We start from the raw sequence: 6,434 nt of genomic DNA, 5'->3' as shown, positions 1-6,434 counted from the left end.
TTTAGGAGGCTAAATGAACCAGGAGAAATGGGAATTAAAATTAGGACCTTGTACGTACCTACCAAGGGCTATATCACTAAGCTATGTAACCCCAGACATTCAGACTCTGCCTCAAAACCAAAGAATACAGAAGCCAACAGATGCCCCCCCCCCTTAAAGACTGGGGCTTACTATGTAGCCTAACCTGGCCTCCCAAGGGCTGAGATTACAGGTGAACGCTTCCCATGCTTTAGCTGTGTTGCTATAGCAGCTTTGTCCAATCATACTGGGTTTGACTTTTTCTTTTTTTTCAATTTGGCTGCCACAGAATATAAAATTAATATGGTTCATATTATTTTACTGTTGGGAAGTAGTATGGACTTAGTAGCAGGTTTTGACTCTTATGTGTTTATGTGTGTATGCGCACGTGAGTGGGGGGACTGAATCCTTGGCCTCACAATGCTAGGCAAGTACTGAAGTTATTGCTGTTTGAATGTGTGTGTGGCGGGGTCAGTGCCTGGATGCATGGGGAGGTCAGAGGACAACTTGTAGAGCTGTTTCTCTTCTTCCATCTTAACACGTGTTCTGGGATTTGAATTCAGAAACCATCACCTTGACCCACTGTGCAGTCTCAAAAACATGACTGCTTGCTAAAATCCAAGCGTTGACAGGTCCTGCTGGCACTTGCTTTTAATCTCAGCACTTGGGAGGGAGAGGTCGCAGTCTGCAGAGCCAGCTCCAGGACAACCAAGGCTACATAGAGAAACCCTGTCTGGAAAAACAATGAATCAGTATAGTACTCATTTGGGCGAATGTTTAGGGAAAGTGTATTTATCAAAGCAAAGTATTAAATTTAATTTTTGACTAATTTTTTTTGAGAAGGGTTTCTCTGTGTAGTCCTGGCTCCTGGCTGTCCTGGACTTGCCTGCCTCTACCTCCACTTGTCCTGGGCTCACAGGTATGCGACATCGCACATAGCTAATTAATTAGCTGGTTAATTTCTGTTAGCAGAATTACTCTTTCCGATCTTTTTTGTTTCAGTAACTTTCTTTGTTGTTTTAGGATTTTTATTTGTTTGCTTTTATTTTTGTTTTTGAGACAAGGTCTCATATGGCCCAGGCTGGTCTTCAACTGTGACTGTAGCTGAGGATGACTTTGAACTTCTAACCCTCCTGCCGCCACATATGGAATACTGGGATTACAGGTCTGTGTCATCAAGCTTGATTTATGTGGTGCTGGAAGATGAACATAGGCAAGCACTTTATCAATCTTTCTGTAATAAAAACTTTTATTCACCTATGAGGGGTAATTTTATTGTTTTTAATTTATTTTTTCTGTGAATGTTCTTTTGTGGTCATGATTTTGACCATATGCAATTTTTCCGTAACAAAATTAGTAGATCAAAAATTCATTCAAGATAGAGACCGGGGTACAGTTGGGACTACAGGCACATGTCCAACTAATTTTTTGTTTTGTTTTGTTTCTCCATATAAAATCTCTCTGCATAGCCCTGGCTGTCCTGGAACTCACTCTGTAGACCAAGCTGTCCTTGAACTCACAGAGGTCCACCTGCCTCTGCTTCCTGAGTGTTGGGATTAAAGACATGCCCCACCATGCCTGGTCAAACTATATTAATTTGTTATTATTATTATTATTATTATTATTATTATTTTAGTTTTTTGAGATAGGGTTTCTCTGTGTAATAGTCCTGCTGTACTGGACTTGCTTTGTAGTCCAGGCTGACCTCAAACTCATGGAGATCTACCCGCCTCTGCCTCCCCGAGTGCTGGGATCAAAAGTGTGCGCCACCACTACATTAATTTTTAAATATATCCATGAAAGAAGATAATGACCAGTTCTCAGACACTCCAGGATAGTTCTGTCTTGCAGGACTGCTTAACTGCATTGCTTGTCCCATTTCTCCATGGCTTCTAGTCCCTCTCTGCCTTCAGGGGGCAAAGAACAAAGGGCAATTCGAATTTTTCTTTAGGAATTATTATTAACCTTTAGATATTATGATGGTCCAATGTTTTTCTGTTTTGTTTGTTGTTGTTTTGTTTTTGTTGTTGTTTGGTTTGGTTTGGTTTTTCAAGACAGGGTTTCTCTATGTAGCCCTGGCTGTCCTGGAACTTAGAGGCCCTCCTGCCTCTGACCCCTGATTGCTGGGATTAAAGTTGTGTGCCACCTCTGTCCATCTAGGGTTTTTTTTTTTTAAAGATTTATTTATTAATTATGTATACATTATTCTGCCTGCATGTACACCTGCACAACAGAAGTGAGCACCAGATCTCATTATAGATGGCTGTGAGCCACCATGTGGTTGCTGGGAATTGAACTCAGGACCTTTGGAAGAGCAGTCAGTACTCTTAACCTCTGAGCCATCTCTCAAGCCTCCCCCCCCCCCTTTTTTTTTTAAAGAGCTAACAGGTGTGATGACAAATATCTTTAATTCCAGAGGTGTCTGAGGTAGGAGGATCATGTTAGTTCTGGGCTAGCTTTGGGCTACATAGTGAGATCTTATTTTATCTAAGTAAACAAATAAATAGATTACCTTTGCCTATTTATTTATCTATCTATTTATTTATTGGTCTTTTTGAGACAGGGTTTCTCTGTGTAGCCTTGGCTCTCCTGGATTCACTTTGTAGACCAGGCTGGCTTCAAACTCACCGAGATCTTCCTGCCTCTGCCACCCAGAGTGCTGGGACTAAAGGCATGAACCACCATGCCCAGCTTGAGTGCTTTTGTCTTGAAATAACATACTAAATTGTTATTCTATAAACTACTATATTTAACATGCGTTAATACTGAGGAGAGGAATGTGCGCAAGACACAAAATCTGCTGTGATTTCGCAGTTCTTAAACCTGATTGGCATTTGCCACAGATAAAAGGTGAAACAAAACTACTTTAAACATGTTTTTTTGTTTGTTTGTTTGTTTTGTGACAGGGTTTTCTGTGCGTAATTTTTTGGCTGTCCTGGAACTCGCAGAGATCCACCTGCCTCTCCCTCACAAGTGCTGGGATTAAAGGTGTGTGCCACCACCACCCGGCTTAAATATGATTTTTTAAAAAAGGTTGTTTTCCTGCCTGCATGTTTGTTTGTGCACTGTGTATGTATGCCTGGTGTCCAAGGAGGCCAGAAGAGGGCATCTGATTTGCTGGAACCAGAATCACAGAGGGCTGTGGGCCTTCATGTGGGAGCTGGGAATTGAACTTGGATCCTCTGCAAGAGCAAGTACTTTTAACTGCTGAGTCAACTCTTCAGCCCCCAACATAATTGTTATAAAATCCTTAAAATCGAAGGTCAGGGTCAACATGTGCATGTCCTTTATTTTGTTTGGTGTTTGAGACAGGGTCTCCTGAAGCCCAGGAAGCCCTTTAACTCACTGTTTAGCTGAGGCTGAACTTGAACTCAGGATTCTCCTGCTTCCTTTGGGGGGGGGGGGCTTTGATTATGGGTAAGAGTTTCCAGGCGCAGGGGATTGACCCTAGGACATTCAGCATTCTAGACAGACGTTTTACAAACTGGAACTGAACTACATCTGCAGCTCCTCCTTAGCTGTTTTCAAAAATCCACTTTATTTTAATTATTTTAAAATATAAAATGCTTTATGAACTTGTCACTACTGCATAGGGTCCATGTTAATCTTTTCTATGTTGCTTCAATTTCGGTATATGTACTGCCAAAATGAATACCAAAATTCTATTTAATAATAATCACCTCTCAAACAGAGACTTCTTCAAGTTCTCCAAATAAGAGTTACCCCTTGGGCTGGAGAGATGGTTCAGTGGTTAAGAGCACTGTCTGCTCTTCCAAAGGACCTGGCGTCAATTCCCAGCACCCACACAGCAGCTCACAACTGTCTGCAACTCTAGTTCCAGGTGGTCTGACGCCCTCACACCAATGCACAGAAAATAAAATTAAATAAGAAAGAGTTGATCCTTTATCCAACAGGCACACAAACAGGCATAAATAACAACAAAACATGTTTTACCCTGTGCTTGGTGAATGCAGTGACATCCTAGCCATACATCCTTCCGTATTGTTTATATCGGTGCTTTAAATTGTGCATGTCAGTGTGGGCACCAGCATGACACAGTGTGTGTTTGTAGGTCATAGGACAGCTTGTGGGATTCAGTGTTTTCATTTCACCAATGGCCCTAGGGATGGAACCCAGCTTGTCTCATCACTGCATTTGCCTGCTGACCCATCTGCCCCGCCTGTAATTTATTTTTTCTCTATGTGTATTTAGAGGTTTTGGGTTATAAATGTTCCTTCTAGATACTCCTGTACAACTAAGTTGAGAGCCTGACTCTGTCAATCCCTTTAATTTGTTTTTATGTCCTCCCAGTGTTCATGACACATGAGGGTGTCATGATGCGGAGAAGAATGACTGGTCTTGTTGGATCTGCCCACGCTGACATATCTACGCTTGAGTTAAAATTTCCTAGACTCAGTCCCTTGTCAGCTGGGTCATGGTTCTCTTCTTCATCATCTTTTTTTTTCTTTTTTTTTTTTTTTTGGTGCTCTCTAATGGACTTCAGCTTATATAACTTGCATGCCCAAGGCCTCCTTCTTGCCATTTCATAATTTTTCTTTCTATGATTTTCACACACAACATTGGACATTTTTCTATAAACTGTAGAGGTCAGAGGTCAGCTGAACTCTCAAAATAACTTTTTTTTTGAGATAGGCTGTCTCTCTGTAGTCTTGGCTATCCTGGACTCATTTTGTTCAAGGCTGGCCTCGAACTCACAGAGATTGCCTGCCTCTGCCTCCCAGAATGCTGGGATCACAGGCGTGCACCACTTCAAAATAATTTTTTTTGATGAGTGATTTTTCTTTTATTTTGTGTGTTCATGTTCATATGTGGGCGTTTGCTTGCACATGTGTGTGGAGGTTGACACCCCACTTAAGCAGGGCATCAAACTCATATCCTCATGTTTGAGCAGCCGGCTCTTTACACAGAGCAATCTCCCTCATTGCTCAGAACAAAGTTGTAACGTTTTTACCCTTAGTAAACAATTTTTGCTTTGGCCATCCTTTTAGCAGACGTTTTGTTCTCTCCCCAGTAGCAGTATTTTTGGAGTGTTTCTTCCAGTCAGCTGATTTGCAGAATTGTCTAAAGTAACACTAATTTTCCTGCAGCAATTGAAACAAATGTTTCCATTTTGAAAAGGTCTGCTGGAAAAATAAAGACTTGTAATTCAAATGAATGGAGAGATTGTTAGATTGTACTTAGGAAAAGGGCTGTTTATATTTTCCCCAAGAAAATAAACACTATTCAAGATATCCATAAGTAAACTTAGACATAGGTTCTATATAAATCCTTACGAATCATGACTGATGGTACAGCTGTGCTAATTCTCCATTTTCAGTAGACAAGTATTTATTAAATGGATATACAGTGTTAGCAACTAACTGAAAATATGCAGAACTGTAACAATTGCATCATGTTAAGCACATTACACAGTTTTCTGTTCAGAAAAATTATAATCCAGGGAGAAAATGTTTATATCTTTCCTCAAAGGAGACATTGCGTTTTGAAGGATTGCTATAAAAATGAAATCTGATTTTAATTTAGTATATAATTATGCAACATAGATTGTGTATTTTTTTCTAAATATTATAATCTCAAGGCTTGTAGGTGTTAGGGCTACCCATTTTTATAAAATTTGTGTTTATGTGCTTCAGGCAATTTTGTTGACTTTTACAGCATTCATTAAAAAAAAAGCAAAGAATTGATTCACTCATTCGCTTAAATATTGAGCAAGATATCAGGCAATATTAAATATTTAAAAAAAATAAAAAAAATAAAGGTGAGTGGATTCTTACCATAAGGGATGCTCTAATTTATTGAATGTTTATTGGCTGGTTATAGACGTAAGTAATAGCACCCAGCCTGTCTCATCCTGACCATATTTTTTACTAGATATCCAAAAACCGACAACTTGGACATAACCTTTTAAAGATTATTTGATTTAGTTTCTTGTGTTGACGAAGGGAAAAAACCCAATTCCTTCAGGCTATTGGCTTTTTTTTCCTTTTTTCTTTCCAAGCACTTCCAGGGATAAAGCAACCCATCCCAATTCAAATAGCCTGGCTTTGGTACTGGACGATAATGGTTAAATGCTTACCTGAGACCTCGACAGGGAGAGCTGCATTAACATAGGTAACTTCTAATTCTCACGAAGGCCTTACAAATAAGTCTATTCTAGTACGTTTTTTTTTTTTTTCTTCTCTTTCAGCAAGTACTCTACGACTGAGCTGTGTCTTCATCTTTTAAAACTGATAAATTTAAAAACTTTTGAGTTTGCCAGGTAGCCCTTGAACTTGTGCTCCTCGTTCCTCAGCCATACCATACTGGAATTAAAGAAGTATGCCACTACCCAAGGTTTACTTGCTTGCGTATCTATCTATCTATCTATCTATCTATCTATCTATCTATCTATCTAT

This window comes from Psammomys obesus, unplaced genomic scaffold (genome assembly GCF_907164565.1).
Source record: "Psammomys obesus unplaced genomic scaffold, mPsaObe1.curated_primary_1811, whole genome shotgun sequence".
NCBI classification, from domain to species: Eukaryota; Metazoa; Chordata; class Mammalia; order Rodentia; family Muridae; genus Psammomys; species Psammomys obesus.
This window is presented reverse-complemented; position numbering follows the sequence as displayed.